At 39.3% G+C, this 16934-nt stretch overlaps 1 non-coding gene across 1 annotated transcript; it reads left to right on the plus strand.

The window, feature by feature from the left end:
- The first annotated feature begins 16501 nt into the window (after positions 1 to 16501).
- LOC122062978 lies at positions 16502 to 16608 on the plus strand. Its single transcript, XR_006135166.1, has one exon. It is a non-coding gene; the product is annotated as a small nucleolar RNA R71 (small nucleolar RNA).
- The last annotated feature ends 326 nt before the right edge of the window (positions 16609 to 16934 follow it).

Here is a 16934-nt window from a genome sequence, read left to right on the forward strand (position 1 = left end):
CCTTCACTCACTATTGTGCCCTCGCAATAGGGCCCCCCAGTGAAGGCTGAAACTCTAGTGCAAATAGTCGAGGTTTCCCATGGACTGCGTCAATGATGAGGTAGGGATCCATGTCATGTCCATGTAGATACCATCTGCCTTGGGTGTCTTGGTGCAAGCCCTAGAGGCTGATTCGTAACCGCACGATTTTCAAAACACATATTCCATGGAAGGGGTTGTCCCCTACTTATGAGTTACGAGTTTCTCCCTTCACTCACCGATTTGGGGTTATTCTCCCCATAAAATACTAAAAACAATTGGAAGAAAAAGAAAAGTGTTACAAGAGCCAACGACCAAGAAGAAAAAGGCCAAAGGTTTACATCTTACAAAAAATCCTCGAGAAAACAAAACAGCTAAATTAAGGAAATGTTTTGCTACTCACGGACTAAATCCTAATCCATTATTATTTGGGGAAAGCCCTAATCTCCAAGGGTTGAAAATTTAATGTGTGTACGAGAGAGAGAGAGATTATCTCCTCTGATGCCAATGCCACAATGAGAGGTCGAACTTCCCTTTGGAATCAAAATATCAAACACCAAGGGAAGCTGCTACATTAGGACTGCGGGACACCAAGACTCAAAAAACAAGTCGAAGTATCTAACAACCTAATTACGACATAATAACTATATTAACACTAAAATGAGGATTTAAGGGGGTTATTATTATTATTATTATTATTATTATTATTTTGGTAGAAGTGGTAATAGTATAATTTAGAAGGTAAATTTTTTGTTTAAAAAAAAAAAAAAAAACACATTCGCGTTTTAGTTCTAGAAGCTCAGACAAATCTATTTTTTAAGGTTCACTTGAAGATAGTTTGGCAGTTCATCTCTAAAAAAATAATAAAAAAAGGTATGGCTGTTTTATTTCCGTTTTAAATACATTTTAACCAAATATCATTGTATCTGATTTTATGTGTCTTTGTATGATAATATCTATATTTTATAAGAGAGTATTTTTTGTGGGGTAGTTCAGTTCCTATATGTGAGTGAGGACCAATAAAAGAATGAGGTGTATACATTGTGAGTGCCTCCAGGGTGACAAAATGAAGTGTCTACATTTACTCCAATTCAAAGGTCACAAAAATAGCTTGTCATTATTGTGACAAGAAATATCATATAAAGAGAAATTATTCAAAGTGTAAGGATAGCAAAAAGGAGATTAGAGATAAATCATCTAATGTTTCTAGCATGGAAAGGTCTTGAAGTGATGAGGACATCTTTTTCACTACTTCATCGGATATGAAAACTTCATAAAAGGTTAGATTCTAGCTGTTCATTTTATATATGTTCAATTAAGGATCACTTTGCTACATATCATGCATGTAATAATGGTAGTCTTGTACAAAAATAAATGAATAAATAAATTAGTAAAAATAAAGAGAGAGAGAGAGAGAGAGAATGGTATAGTCAAAATAGAAAACAACTCTAAAGCAATCCTACTAGAACTGAGGCATATAGATTCACATGTTTGATGGGATTTTGCGAATTATGAGTGGGATTAAATATGTCCAAGATATAAAGAAAAATTTGATTTTACTGCAAGTATTGGATTCAAAAGCTTTAATATGCTCATACGAAGATGAATTCTTAGGGTTTCTAGAGGGGTCATGATTGTGATGTAGGAACAGATAATTAAGAATCTATACATACTTACAAGGACTATTGACATAGGTTGAGCTGTCATTGAACTCAAGCAAGATGTATATGTAAATGACAAATATTGCAAATAATTTATGTTATGAACAAATATAGATCTGGAAAAGGGGGTCTCTTTCGCTTCGGATATTGTCAGTAGAAGTGATATCTCCAATCACGTTTCAACAGTTAGATAGATGAAGTCATACACATCATGCGGCAATGAGTTGTCTGAGGCATCTCAGAAGGGGAGTGTGGGTTATGCTGGTTTGAATGTGGTGGTCATGTATTGATAATGTAAGAGTTTGCAGAATCAACCATCAACATTATTCTTCTTAGGGTGGCTTGCAAAATTTAAGCCAAGGTGGATAATTGTTGGGTTTTGTGTTTTGTATAATGTAGCGCCCACATAGTTATTATTTAGCATGTATATTGGGAAAGACAATAAATATTTAAGAAATTGAGAAACAAGAACCAAAGAAGAAGAAATGAGAAGAGAGAGATGAGAGAAAATAGAGGTGGAACGAGTGCGATATATAAGTTAAGTCTACCCGTATATCCCATCTTATTTATAATATTATATTTTGATTACAATCATATAAGGAAAAGGAAATTAACTTTAACTTAGCTAACAATTATCCTAAACCCAATAGGAAACTACATCTAACTAACAAAAATAAGCTTGAAAACAAATATCATCCCATGGTATAAAGGTTTGTGGACATTTATACACCTTCAACCGACATATATACTTACACTCTCCGTCAAGCTGGAGTATACATGTCAAAGGCTCTGGCTCGGAACAACAAGAATATATATATATATATATATATATATATTAAAGGCCGCATCAGTCTTGTAGCAGTCATAGATGCCGAAGAGAACTTTATTCAAGTAGCAATACCAAGTTAAGCACACCAATCATCAGCACCATCAATAGATAATAAACCAAGCAAAACCATCAGCAACGAACAACAAAAACACCAAAAGCTCTTCCCAAAGAAGGCATTTCAACAAAAGTGTAACATCCTATAGCTACATTAAAAGATCTTCCGAAAGAAGACACTTCAACAAAACTGTAGCACCCAATAAGTACATCAAAAGCACTCATGAACCTCCAATAGATGTCTCCCCAAATAGACGTCTCATATAAAAATTCCACTAATAAATAGGCAACATCAGGTTGTTGGGGACCAAATAACATCAGGTTGCTAGTATACTAAACAGCATCAGATCGCTGAATATAGCCATCTTCAAAAGAAAATAGTTACTAAGGACACGAGTAGATCCATAATAATAAATTAATCTTCAATTAAAATAATCTTGAGCAGACAATAACTCAAACTAATTATAATATCCAATCTCTAATAAATTAGGTGAGCAAACAATAACTCCAATCGTAGATAACAACTCCAATCTCCTCACATGTGTAGTATTATACGTGAACGAATAATACCAAAATCTCCAACCATCACACCATAACAAATGAGCATAAAATGTCCAACCAAATGTCCAACCAATATCTTCCAATAATAGCAATTAGACCGTCTGATGTTGATCCGGGTTTAAAAACCTGAATCAAATCGCTCATGACCCATTCAAAAGTGCAATGACCAAATATCAAAGAATAATGGCAATTCCACAATTAATCTTAATTGTCCAAAGATGGGTGGCAGACTTGTAATTGATAAAACAAGTGAATGGATTGCAACATATTAGTGGGAAGGATAGTCTTGGAATAAGAAACAAAATATGGGTGTAAGGAAATAAAAGGTGCAAGGAGGGGTAGATATGTACCACGCATGAGAAATTAATAATGAATAAAAGACAAAACCAAATAAACATTTTGTACCATGAGAGAAGGAAGCATACTCATCTTCAACCTTTGGGCACATACGAAATCTTAAAGCAAAACTAGACTCGACTTCGAATAGGACAACTTCCACACCTTTGATTTGTTAAATTTGAAATTTCAGACAAGGCTTCATAACACGCAAACCTCTCAAGAGCACATAAGAATAGTCCCAGATTTTGAGTATTGTGTTGATGAAGCTTCGCAGAAACAAGTTAGGGCGAAAATATGAGTGTTAAGCATCTGTTTTTCATTGATTTTGAACGTGTAGTTACATGTTGTATATATGGAATTCTGTTACATAACTCTCAACCCTAATTAGACTCTAATAAGAACTTCTCGCATGCGATAATGATATGCATGAAATGGATAAACATCAGAAGTCCTATTTGTTGTATAACAGAAACTCTGAGAAGTCCTATTATTGTATGATTGACTCCTTCTCATATGATGATGATAGACTTCTGAAGTGAAGAGGAATCTTTGGCACTGAGGATGCATAACGTCCAATACACCCCCTCAAGTTGGAGGTGGTGGTGACCGAACCTTCAATTTGTCCATGAGGAATTGGAAACAAGCGGTTGCGAGGGGCTTTGTCAAAGCATCAGCAAGTTGATCGATGGTTGAGATGCACTGAACAAGGAGTTGGCATTTGGCGACCCATTCACATACAAAATGAAAATCAATCTCTACATGCTTTGTACGAACATGGAAAATAAGATTCATAGAGAGATACGTGGCCCCAATGTTGTCACACCATGAAGTGGGAGGACCATGAAGTGGAAAGCCAAGATCCTGAAAGAGGGATTCCAACCAGATTAGCTCGGCAGAGGTATTTGCAAGTGACTTGTATTTAGCCTTTGTTGACGAACAAGCAATTGTCTTCTGTTTTCTGGAAGACCAAGATATAAGATTGGGGCCAAGGAAAATAGCAAAGCCTCCTGTAGAACGTCGATCAAGGCTGCTTCTTGCCCAATCTACATCAGAGAATGCCTGTAAGGAGACATTGGGAGAATGTTCAAGGAGGCCATGGAATCTGGTATGCTTCATGTAGCTCAGAATTCTTTTAACTATAGCCCAGTGCTCATCAGTGGGATCATGCATATGCTGACATGCACGGTTGACAGGTGTTTGAGATTTAAAAATAACCATAACGTATGGATCAATGTAGCTACAGGTCGAACACAAGAAGAGCAACTATTTTATTTTTGACTTCTTTAAGTAACGTGAAAGTGTATTGATTAATTATGGTGATCTACTTCTAACTATTGCCCTAAAACAAATGCATCTAGAAGCGTTCTAACCAACACATCTAGGATTTTAAATACTTTAAACCACACAAATAAAAAGTAAATAATAGAAAGTAAAAGTTCTAAAATAAAAAGCAATAAGGTAAAAGTGCTAAAATAAATAATAAAAGTGCAACTAAAAGGGAAAAAAGCTAAAGAGAGGCACACAAGTAGGTTTCTCTACATAGCCCCAGGGATGCACCGCAACTAATGCAAGTTTTCCTATTTGACTAGAGAGTAACTCTTACAAGGGCTTCACTACTGAGCTTTAGGGAAAGGGAGGCAAAGTAAATAACTGAAAGCAAAGGCAATAAAATGATGGTTCCATAGCTAGAGAGGGGCAAAGCCAACACATAATCTTGCCAAGGACCTTGGGGGAAAGAGAAAACAATAAAGTAAAACTGAAACTAAAAACCTAAGTTAAGAATGAATGAGTAGCCAGAAGAGGGAATGAGAGGGGGGTGAGAAGACTTATGAAGAATCCTACCTACTTGAACTTTCCATATTTGAATTAAAACTTGTTACTTCTTGTTTGATTTGAAATATTACCAACCCTAAAAACCAGATCTTGAATAAACCAAATCTGAAATTGCTAAGTCTGGAGAAGACAAATCTGAACTTGAAAACTTGTGCTCCACACTTGGTTCTTGTCACTTAGAACTAAGCCTAGAACTAGAAAGTAAAATTACAACTGAATACCATGGACAATAAACATAAAAAAAAAATAAATAAATAAATAAATAAAAAACTTGTATTCATTAAATAAAAATCCATTACATAAGTGATTAAAGCAAAAAGTAAGAACAAGACTAGAAGAACTAGAGAAAACCTAGAGAAAGACTAGAGAAAAGAAAACCCTAAAAGTGAAGTGCTAGAGAAAGAGAGAAACCCTAGTAGAGAAGGGCGCTCTCTCCCCTCTTGTATGATTTTTAATTATAAGGAATAGGGGAGAGGGAGTCCAACGAATTGGTTGTGATGAGGTGGAGGGGAGAGAAGAGAGAAAAGGAGAGAATCATAAGTAGGGGAGAGTCTCCCACGATTTAGGTTTCCTAATTAGGGTTTGTTTTTTTTTTTAGATCTAAGGTGATGATGTGGAGGAGAGAGAAGAGAGAAAGGGAAAGAGTCATAGGATAGAAAGGAGATAGGAGTCCAACGAATTGGGTTTTGATGAGGTGGAGAGAGAAGGGAGAAAGGGAGAGAGTAATGATTTTCTTCTTTTTTTTTCCTTATTTTCTTTTCTCTCTCTTCTATCTTGCACACAAACCCTTTCTTGGACGATTTCTTCTCCTTGCTTTGCACGATTTTTGGCTATCTTCTAATTTAGTTGGAAATTCTGTCCATGCCCCTTGTCTTTAAGTAGGTGGAAAATAGAGAATCTTCAACCGAATCTCCAAAAAAATAGAATTTCTTGTGTCCACGCCCAAGGAGAGATAGAGTGACGCCCAAGGTGGGTCCCTCCTTCTTTGTTGGCATCTAGAATGTTCTCTTGTACCTTTGGGACAACTACGGAAGGGTTGGGCCTGCATCTTGGTTATGTTCTGGTCCATTATTCTTTTTCTAACCCAAAAAGAGTAATCACTTGTGCGGGTTCCAAAACGAATGTGTACATTTAATGCAACCCGTCCATCTTGCTCAGAATTTCATCCTCTTCACAGCCATACAAAGAAACAGGACCTCTTTACATGTAAAATTGGAGATATAGCGTCTGATAGTCCTTAAGGCCTTTAAAATACAAAACCTGCAAAAGAGAGTAAAACCCAAGGTAGCTCCATTCTAAGCATGCAAAAATGCATGCTTACATCCTAAGATTTCACACATAAATGTGCTCATCAAAATTCCCCCACACTTAGACTTTGCTAGTCCTCGAGAAAAATAAAAATAAATAAAAAGTAAACAACAAAAACCTAACTCACTTCCGTAGGAATCATAGTTGCACTTAGCATATGTGTTTGGGATTTTAAACGTAACCGCAAACATATGGATCAGTGTAGCTACGGGTCGAACTCAAAGAGAGCAGTCATTTTATTTTTTTTCTTTTAATAATATGAAAGTGAACCTATTAATGGTTGTGATCTAATTCTAACTACCGTCCTAAACAAATGTATCTAAAATAAATCCTAACCATTCGTCATCTAAGAATTTAAAGACGCAAGCCACGTAATTAAAATTAAATAAATAAATAAGTGAAAATAAACAACCCACGCAATTAAAAAAAATAAAGGAAAAAAATACTGAAACAAAAATAAAGTAAAAGAAATGGGAGAAAGTTAGAGAGAGACTCACAAGTAGGTTTCTCTACTTAGCCCGAGGAATGCATCATAATATGAGCTTTCCTACTTGACCAGAGAGTCACTCTTATAAAGGTTACCCTACTTGGCTTTAGGGAGAGGGAGACAATTAAAATAAAAGCAATAAATTGATGGTTCTATGGCTAGGAGGGGCAAAGCCAATACATACACTAGCCATGAACCTTGGGGGAAAGGGATAGCAATAATGTAACGACTGAAATTAAAATCCTAAATTAAGAAAGAAAGGGTAGTCAGAAGAGGGAATGAGAGGAGGGAGAGAAGGCTATTGAGGGAGCCTACTTACTTGAACTTCAATGTTTGAACTTGAAAGCTTGGGTGATTTGAGATACTACCAGTACTAAAAACCAGATTTAGAATTAACCAAGTCTGAAATTTCTAGAGAAAACAAATCTTAAAAAAAAGAACTGAACTTGAAAAAAAAAAGATGTTCCACGGCTTGTGATCTTATCACCTAGATCTAAGCCTAGAACTATAACTTTAAAAATTAAAACTCAATTGCATAAATCATAAACATAAAAGACTGAATAAGAATAAAAGAATGCTTGCATTAATTAACATAAAAAAACTATTACAAAAGTGATTAAAGCAAAATAGAGAAGAACTAAAACTAAAGAGTGAGAGAGGGAGAGAGAGAAGAAAACTAAGCATAAACTAGAAAATAAACTAAGGGAAATAATAATTAGGAGGGGGGAGGAAGGGGCTTTTATAGGGCTTTTGTCTTGCCTCCTTCCTTCTATAAGTCTTCTTTAAGAAAAGAAAGAAAATAAAATAAAATAAAATCTTGGTAAAAATCCTCATTCTCTGAGATATTGTGTGAGGAAAGAGAGAATCCGTTTCCAAAATTAACAAATTCTATTCCTTCCTTGCAATATTAACCAATATCTTACAATCTTGATTAAATCAGAAAGGAATCTCTGTATAGAATCTTCAAGATCTTGTGAGGTGGCAAGGACAGCGAATAATCTTCAGGATTTTGTACGAGAAAGGATGTGGTACCAATGAGTGGGTCCCACCTTTGGACTGGTTCTTGATTCACTTTAAGCACTTTCTCTTGTAAACTTGGAAACTAAAAAAAACAAGAAAAATAAAAGTAGTACTATCTGATGAGGCAAAATATGTCACTTTCCTCAACACGGCTAAAGCATGTACCTACCTCGACCTCCATCAGGCCGTGCTCCACCTCGGCCTCCATCATGCCGTGCTACTGCCTCGACATCAGTCATGCCATGCTACGACCTCGGCCTCCATCATGCCGTGCTACTGCCTCAGCATCAGTCATGCCGTGCTACTGCATCGGCATCAATCATGTCGTGCTACTGCCTCAGCATCCATCAGGTCGTGCTGTCACCTCGGTCTCCATCAGGCCGTGCTCCACCTCGGCCTCTATCAGGCCATGCTACTGACTTGGCCTCAGTCATGCCGTGCTACTGCCTCGGCATCCATCAGGCCGTGCTGCCACCTCGATCTCCATCATGCCGTGCTATTGCCTCGGCCTCAATCATGCCGTGCTATTGCTTCGGCATCCATCAGGCCGTGCTGTCACCTCGACCTCCATCAGGTCATGCTGCTGCCTTGGCCTCAATCATGCCGTGCTACTGCCTCGGCATCCATCAAGCCATACTGTCACCTCGGTCTCATCAGGCCGTAATCCACCGCGGCTTCCATCAGGCCGTGCTGCTGCCTCGACCTCAATCATGCCGTGCTACTGCCTCGGCATCCATCAGGCCATGCTCCACCTCGACCTCAATCATGCCGTGCTACTGCCTCGGTATTTATCAGGCCGTGCTGTCACCTCGGCCTACATCAGGCCGTGCTGCTGCCTCGGCCTCAATCATGCCGTGCTACTGCCTCGGCATCCATCAGGTCGTGTTCCACCTCAGTATCCATCAGGCCGTGCTACTGCCTCGGCCTCCAATATGCCGTGCTACTGCCTCGGCATCCATTAGGCCGTACTGTCACCTCAGTTTCCATCAGGTCGTGCTCCACCTCGGCCTCCATCAGGCCATGCTATTGCCTCGGCATCCATCAGGCCGTGCTGTCACATTGACCTCCATCAGGCCGTGCTGCTGCCTCGGCCTCAATCATACCGTGCTACTGTCTCGACATCCATCAGGCCGTACTATCACCTCGGTCTCATCAGGCCGTGCTCCACCGTGGCCTCCATCAGGCCGTGCTGCTGCCTCGACCTCAATCATGCCGTGCTACTGCCTCGGCATCCATCAAGCCGTGCTCCACCTCGGCCTCAATCATGCCGTGCTACTGCCTCGGCATTTATCAGGCCGTGCTGTCACCTAGGCCTACATCAGGTTGTGCTGCTGCCTCGGCCTCAATCATGTCGTGCTACTGCCTCGGCATCCATCAGGCCGTGCTCCACCTCGGCATCCATCAGGTCGTGCTACTGCCTTGGCCTCCAACATGTCGTGCTACTGCCTCGGCATCCATCAGGTCGTACTGTCACCTCGGTCTCCATTAGGCCTTGCTCCACCTCGGCCTCCATCAGGCCATTCTATTGCCTCGGCATCCATCAGGCCGTGTTGTCACCTCGGCCTCCATCAGGCCGTGCTGCTGCCTCGGCATCCATCAGGTCGTGCTCCACCTCGGCCTCAATCATGCCGTGCTATTACCTCGGCATCCATCAGGTCATGCTCCACCTCAGCCTCCATTATGCCGTGCTCCACCTCGGCATCCATCACGGTGCACTGTTGCCTCGACGTCCATCAGGCCGTGCTGTTACCTCGGCCTCCATCTAGCTGAGCTGCCACCTCGGCCCGACGTCATCAGCAAGGATTCTAGAAACGTGTTTTCTTCCACCCCTACATTCAAGGAACGTAGCCTATTCTGGAGGTCAGGACTCTATCCACTACGCGTCATCATGACGTCACACGGTTGATCTATCCTAGTTAAGAGGGGAATGTTTCAGGAATATTCCCAGAATCACAGAGCCACTCTCCTTGAGGACTCCACGCCTAAGCAGGACTCTTCACAATCGTCTCCCACTTTCCCTGCATGAGCAGCCTATAAATACCAAGGTAAGCCTCCATCACAAGGGATGGATTACTCACTTCCCATACTGTAAAAGTTCTCTTGAGCATCTGTTGTGGAAAGGTCTAACTTAGGCATCGGAGAGTCCCCCGTCGGGTCAGCCCGGCTCTCCTTGTCATCTCTTCTGTGCAGGTCGGCCAAAGCACCAGGAACTGCAGGAGAGATAGTCTAGTCAAATTTTTCCACATCACTATCCAAAGTGGGGCAAAATGTACACTTATATCCCTAAGATTTCACATATTATTGTGCTCATCAAATTCTCCCATACTTTACTTTTGCTCTTCCTCGAGCAAGATAAATAAATAAAGAAATGAAAGAAAATACCTAACTCACTTTCGTAGGAATCACAGTTGCATTTAGCATGTGCAACAAGCCTTTAAACCTCTAAGTTACCCTAGTGGACGAGTTGTGTCTCGTGGGTGTTTACAGTGAATATACACCCAAAATTCAGAATAAATAAATCCCAATATTGGCTAAAGGTAAGGCTCATACCGATCCAGAGCAAAGATAATTTTTCTTACAAAGGACCCCCACACTTGAACTTTTATTACCCTTGATCAATTCCAGGCACTAGCATATTTCTTAATTTGGAACTAACATCGTCTCTTCTAAAACATCTTTATCTTAAGGCAAAACCACTAGTGAAGAAATAGGGAACCAATAACTAAGGCGTTAGAGTGTTTTTTACCAAAACATATTACTAAGCATTAATGATATTTGCACATTTTTTTCTCTTTTTTTTTCTCTTAAACTCTATTCTACTCCACTACTTTTTGCCTGAATGACATGGTGGAGCAAACACCAGACACCCAAGTTACTATGTAGCTTCGCTTTTTGCATATGCCCACAAAGACAGTGATGCTAGAGTTCCTTCAGAAGTTTCCTCCCAAGGAATTTCGATCAAGACACCATGCTTCCTGAGGCGCAATGCCCTGTCTAGTTCCAAGGGAATCAACTCTTATTCTTCTTTATACCACATTTCACATTTCATTTAAAATTATGCATTTATCAACCTATGCCAAATTAAAAAGAAGGTCTCAACTCCAAATCAAAAGTACAAGGAACCCACAGACTTACATATGGTCCATCACCATAAAACAGGGGTCTCTTATTTTTCAAAAGAAAGTCTCATCTCAAGGCACATGCTTGTTTCTTTCTTCTCAACAGGGTTTTTATATGTTCAAAATGGGTACCTTAATCAAAAATTTTATTTTCATACATCAAGCAACCGAATGGTATGATCATTAGCCAAAAGCCAAAGTAGGACTTCATCCTTAGCAAGCTCAAAAATAAAAAGAAAAACAAACAAAACAAAGTGAAAAAAGCAAAAACTGGTTTCCCTCCCCTACACTTAAGTCATGCAATGTCCTCAATGCATGAAAAGAATTAAAAGCAAAGACAATGCAAGGGGTCATACCTGATTAAAAGTTAGTCATCAGTGTAAAGAGGTTCATGGAGATCCATGACCTCTTCACTACTAGTAGTAGGAAACTCGAGGAACGGTTTCAAACGCTGACCATTAACCTTCGAAATTACCCCTGTTCCTGGATTCAAAATCTCCACAGCCCCATGGGGATATACATTATAGAACAATAAATGGGCCATCCCATTGGGATCTAAGCTTACCAAGAAAAAGATGCAATCAAGAGTTATACAATAAGACCTTATCACCAATTACAAAAGATTTACGCAGAATGTGTTTATCATGGAAAGCTTTGGTCTTTTCCTTGTAAATCCTAGAACTTTCATAGGCTTCATTCCTAAGTTCCTCCAACTCAGATAGTTGGAGCCTACGATGAATTTCCGCATCAGACAAATCAAAGTTAAGCTTCTTGATGGCCCAAAAGGCCTTATGCTCCAACTCAACTGGTAAGTGACAAGCTTTCCCATATACCAAACGATAGGGAGACTGACCAAGATCGGTCTTAAATGCAGTCCGATGGCCCCACAAGGCATTAATTAGCCTAAGGGACCAATCCTTACGGTTGGGATTAATAGTTTTTTCTAAGATTTGTTTGATCTGCCTATTAGACACCTCCACTTGGCCACTAGTTTTGGGGTGATAAGGGGTAGATAACTTATCGGTGATCCCATACTTTTTCATTAGGGCCTCAAAAGGCCGATTACAAAAATGAGTACCCCTATCACTAATTATTACACGTGGTGCACCAAAATGGGAAAAAATGTTCTCTTTGAGAAACTGGACCACCACTTTGTGGTCATTAGATTTACAAGGTATGGCCTCTATCCATTTAGAAATATAATCAATAGCCAAAAGTATGTACAGATTCCCAAACGAATTAGGGAATGGTCCCATAAAATCGATGCCCCAAACATCAAAGATCTCAACTACCAAAATAGGGTTGAGGGGCATCATGTTCTTCTTATTGATACGGCCAAAAGACTGGCAGGCGGGACAAGCCTTGCAAAAATCAAAAGCATCTCTAAAAAGAGTGGGCCAATAAAATCCACATTGGAGAACCTTTGCAGCAATTTTCTTAGTCCAAAGTGTCCACCACATGCATGATCATGACAGAAATAGATAATAGAATGTTGCTCATGATCAGGAACACAACGTCGGATAATCTGATCCGGACATATCTTAAACAAATGAGGATCATCCCAGAAAAAGTGCTTAACTTGGGAATGAAATCTATACTTATCTTGGGTGGACCAGTGATCCGGAGTCACATCTGAAACTGAGAAGTTGACAATGTTAGCAAACCATGGTTCACTGGACACTGCAAATAATTGTTCATCTGAAAATTTCTCCTTGACTGGAGAATTGACAGTCAAGGAATTGGAAAGCCGGGATAAATGGTCTGCAACTAGGTTTTCAATTCCTTTTTTATCCCTAATTTTTAAATCAAACTCTTACAAAAGTAAAACCCACCTAATGAAACGGGCTTTGGCATCCTTCTTCTGAACTAAGTATCTGAGAGCAGAATGATCAGTATACACTACATGTGAACCAACTAAGTAAGACCGAAACTTTTCTAATGCAAACACAACCGCTAAAAATTCTTTTTCAGTGGTTGTATAATTGAGTTGTGCATAATTTAAAGTCTTATTAGCATAATAAATAACAGTGGGCAACTTATTAATCATTTGACCCAAAACCACTCCTATGGCAAAATCTGAAGCATCACACATCAGCTCAAAAGGTTCAGTCAAAACAAGTGGTTGAACAATGGGTGCATTGGTCAACTCCTTCTTAAGTTGTTTGAAGGATTCTAGGCACTATTTAGAAAACTCAAAAGTTTGATCTTTGGCAAGTAATGAAGTGAAGGTCGAGCTAACTGACTAAGTTTCTTAATAAACCTTCTGTAAAAGCCCGCATGCCCTAGAAAAGATCGGATGTCTTTAACAGATTGAGGAGGTGATAAATTATCAATTAAATCCACTTTGGCTCTATCTACCTTAATTCCCTCCTTGGATATTACATGGCCTAAAACAATACCAGATTTAATCATGAAATGACATTTCTCCCAATTCAAAATCAAATTCTTAGATATGCACATTTTCAAAACTAGAGAAAGATGATGAAGACATTCAGAATAGGAATTTCCATGAATTGAAAAGTCATCCTAAATACTTCTAAGAATTTTTCGACCATGTCAGAAAATATGCTCATCATGCATCATTGGAACGTAGCAGGGGCATTACAAAGCCCAAAAGGCATATGCCTGTAAGCAAATGTTCTATATAGGCATGTAAAAGTGGTCTTATGTTAGTCCTCTAAAGCAATTGGGACCTGGTTATAGCCGGAATATCCGTCAAGAAAACAATAATATTCATGTCCAGCTAACCTCTCTAACATCTGGTCAATGAATGGCAATGGGAAGTGGTCCTTCCAGGTTGCCACATTAAGTTTCTTGTAATCTATGCACACTCTCTACCCAGATTGGACACGGGTTGGAATTAGTTCATTATTGGCATTGGGAACTACAATCACACCAGACTTCCTAGGCACTACGTGAACTGGGCTTACCCATTGGCTATCAGAAATAGGATAAATTATTCCATGATCCAAGCACTTTAGGATATCTTTCTTAATAGCTTCCATCATCATTGGGTTAGCTCTTCTTTGGGGTTCCGTGGATGGTTTGGAATCCTCCATAAGATGTATATGATGTTGCACAATAGAAAGGCTTATACCCTTGATATCTGTTATGGTCCAACCTAGGGCTTCCTTATTATCTTTTAACACTTTAAGTAACTCCTCTTCCTGGCTAGAAGTCAAATTTAAAGAAATTATTACAGGAAGAGTCTGGTCAAGGCCTAGGAAAGCATACCTCAAATTAGGTGGCAACTCCTCAAGATCTAGCTTAGGGGGCTTAACTATGGAAGGTTTGGGAATGGAATTGGAAAGGGGTCCTAAGGCTCCACGGGTGTGTGAAGACTCAAGATTTCAGAAAAGAAATTTTCACTATCATCATCCAACTCATCCATACACTCTTGGAATTCTGAATCAAAATTAATATCAAAGTTAGTAATTAAATCATCAGAAAAATCCAGAAAATCCCCAATCATATTAATCTCTTCTTCCATATGTGGTTGTTTGCCTATCCTAAACATGTTAAACTCAACAGTTTGGTTACCAAAAGAAAATCTTAGGAAACCATTCTAGCAATTGATTAATGCATTACTGGTAGCCAAGAATGGTCTTCCTAGAATTATTGGGATCTCATCCTTGGTTGATAAGGGCTTGGTATCTAACACAATGAAATCAATAGGAAAAATAAATTACCCCACCTTTAGTAAGACATCCTCAACCATCCCTTTAGGAATTTTAATAGACCTATTTGCCAACTGAAGAGTAGTTCCAGTGGCTTTCAATTCTCCCAATCCATGTTGCTTGTACAAATGGTAAGGTAAAAGATTCACACTTGCGCCAAGGTCAAATAAGGCATGCTCAATGTAGGTGTTGCCTATGACACAAGACATGATAGGGCTCCCTAGATCCTTATACTTGGCTGCTATAGACTGAGTAATTATGGAACTAATGTTACCTATCAAGAACGCCTTTTTGGGCCTACTAGTGATACGTTTGTGAATACACAAATCTTTTAGTACCTTTGCATAGGCAGGGATCTGGGATATGACATCTAAAAGGGGGATGTTCATTTCTACCTTTTTGAAGACTTCTAAATTTTATCCATGGAAGCAGTCTTCCTTTTGTTTACCAAGCGATTAGGAAATGAGACAGGATGAACATAAGGACTATTAGGGATTTGCCCCTATTCAGAAGAATCATTTTTGGTTTCCTCAACCAAATCATCTTTAGTTTCAGAAAAATCTTTAAGTTCATCAGATGAACCTAAAACAAGAGGCACACTTATGTCCTCAATTGAAGGAGAGTTAACATGAGTAATAGATGAGGAAGATTTAGAAACACTCTGTTGGTATTCTCTACCACTCCTAAAGGCATAAACAATATTACATTGGTTAGAGGGCCCTTGTTGGGTCTGACTTTGTACTATATTCAGTGGTGCATTAATTGATGTTTGTGAACTAACAGGCTGATGATGCCTAAGGTTAGTCTCTGGTTGACTGGGTAAAGTTTCTTTCTCCCTCTCACGCATAATTGAGACAACTTGAGTGAGTTCTCTTATAAGATTTTGATGGCTTGTCATGAGGAGGGCCATATTTTTTTCTCAGTCACTTATTCTATTTGCTTCTCCAGTGTTGGTAAACCCAGGGGGTTACTGATAAGATGATAGGAGAGAGGCCCTAGGAAAACTAGCCTGAGGTCCTACATTTGACCTAGGGAAAGTATTTTGAGAAAAAGATTATTGTGCAAAGGGAGGCCTTTGGAGTCCAGGTTGACCTTGATTATGGAAATTGGAAGGCCCTGCTTGGTTGCCCTAATCCCAAGAGAAATTTGGGTGATTTCTCCATCCTGGATTGTAGGTATTACTATATGGATTATTCTGGTATAAGGCATTAACACTATCATTAGAAGTGCCCCCAGAGGTGTTGGGGCATTCTTCTAGGAGATGTCCAAGGGATTGACACCAAGCACAAATCTTAACCAAATTGACTGATGATGGCTCTCTAGGAACAATAGCCTCAATTCTCTTGATTAGGCTATCCAAATGGGCTTCCTTGGCTACTATCCCATCCATAAAATATCATTTTTCTCCTATAGTTCTTTCACTCTCTTGGGTTGATTCCCACTCACGGGTTTTGTCAGCTAAGTCAAGTAAGAATTCCCATGCCTTTTCTTCATCTGTCAAGGATGTGAATCCCTCAGGGCACATAGACTCTATCATTTATTTAGTTGGGTAATCAATATCCTCATAAATTATTTGACATAAATGCCATAAGTCTAGGCCATGGTGAGGGCATTCTTGGAGTAGATCCTTGAATCTCTCCATAAGTTTGGAAAATGACTCACTAAACTTTTGCCTAAACTGAAGGATATCACTTCTAAGTTTATTGGTCTTGTGAGTTTGGGAAAACTTCTTAAGGAAGACAACTGTGAACTGTTCCCATGAGGTTATGGAATTTGTGGGTAACCCATACAACCACTTCTTAGCTTGGTCTTTCAATGCAAAAGTGATAAACCTAAGCTTAACAGCATCATCAGAAAGCTGTTGGATCTTAATTAGAACACAAACCTCTTCAAATTCCCTTAGAAATAGGTATGTATCATCAGAGGTCAACCCATGGAAGTGGGGCAACATAATGATGTATAAAGATTTGAGTTCAAAATTATTGCCCTGGGCTTGTGGTAGAACTATGCAGAAAGGTTGGGTTGTTC

Source organism: Macadamia integrifolia, unplaced genomic scaffold (genome assembly GCF_013358625.1).
Source record: "Macadamia integrifolia cultivar HAES 741 unplaced genomic scaffold, SCU_Mint_v3 scaffold1166, whole genome shotgun sequence".
NCBI lineage: Eukaryota > Viridiplantae > Streptophyta > Magnoliopsida > Proteales > Proteaceae > Macadamia > Macadamia integrifolia.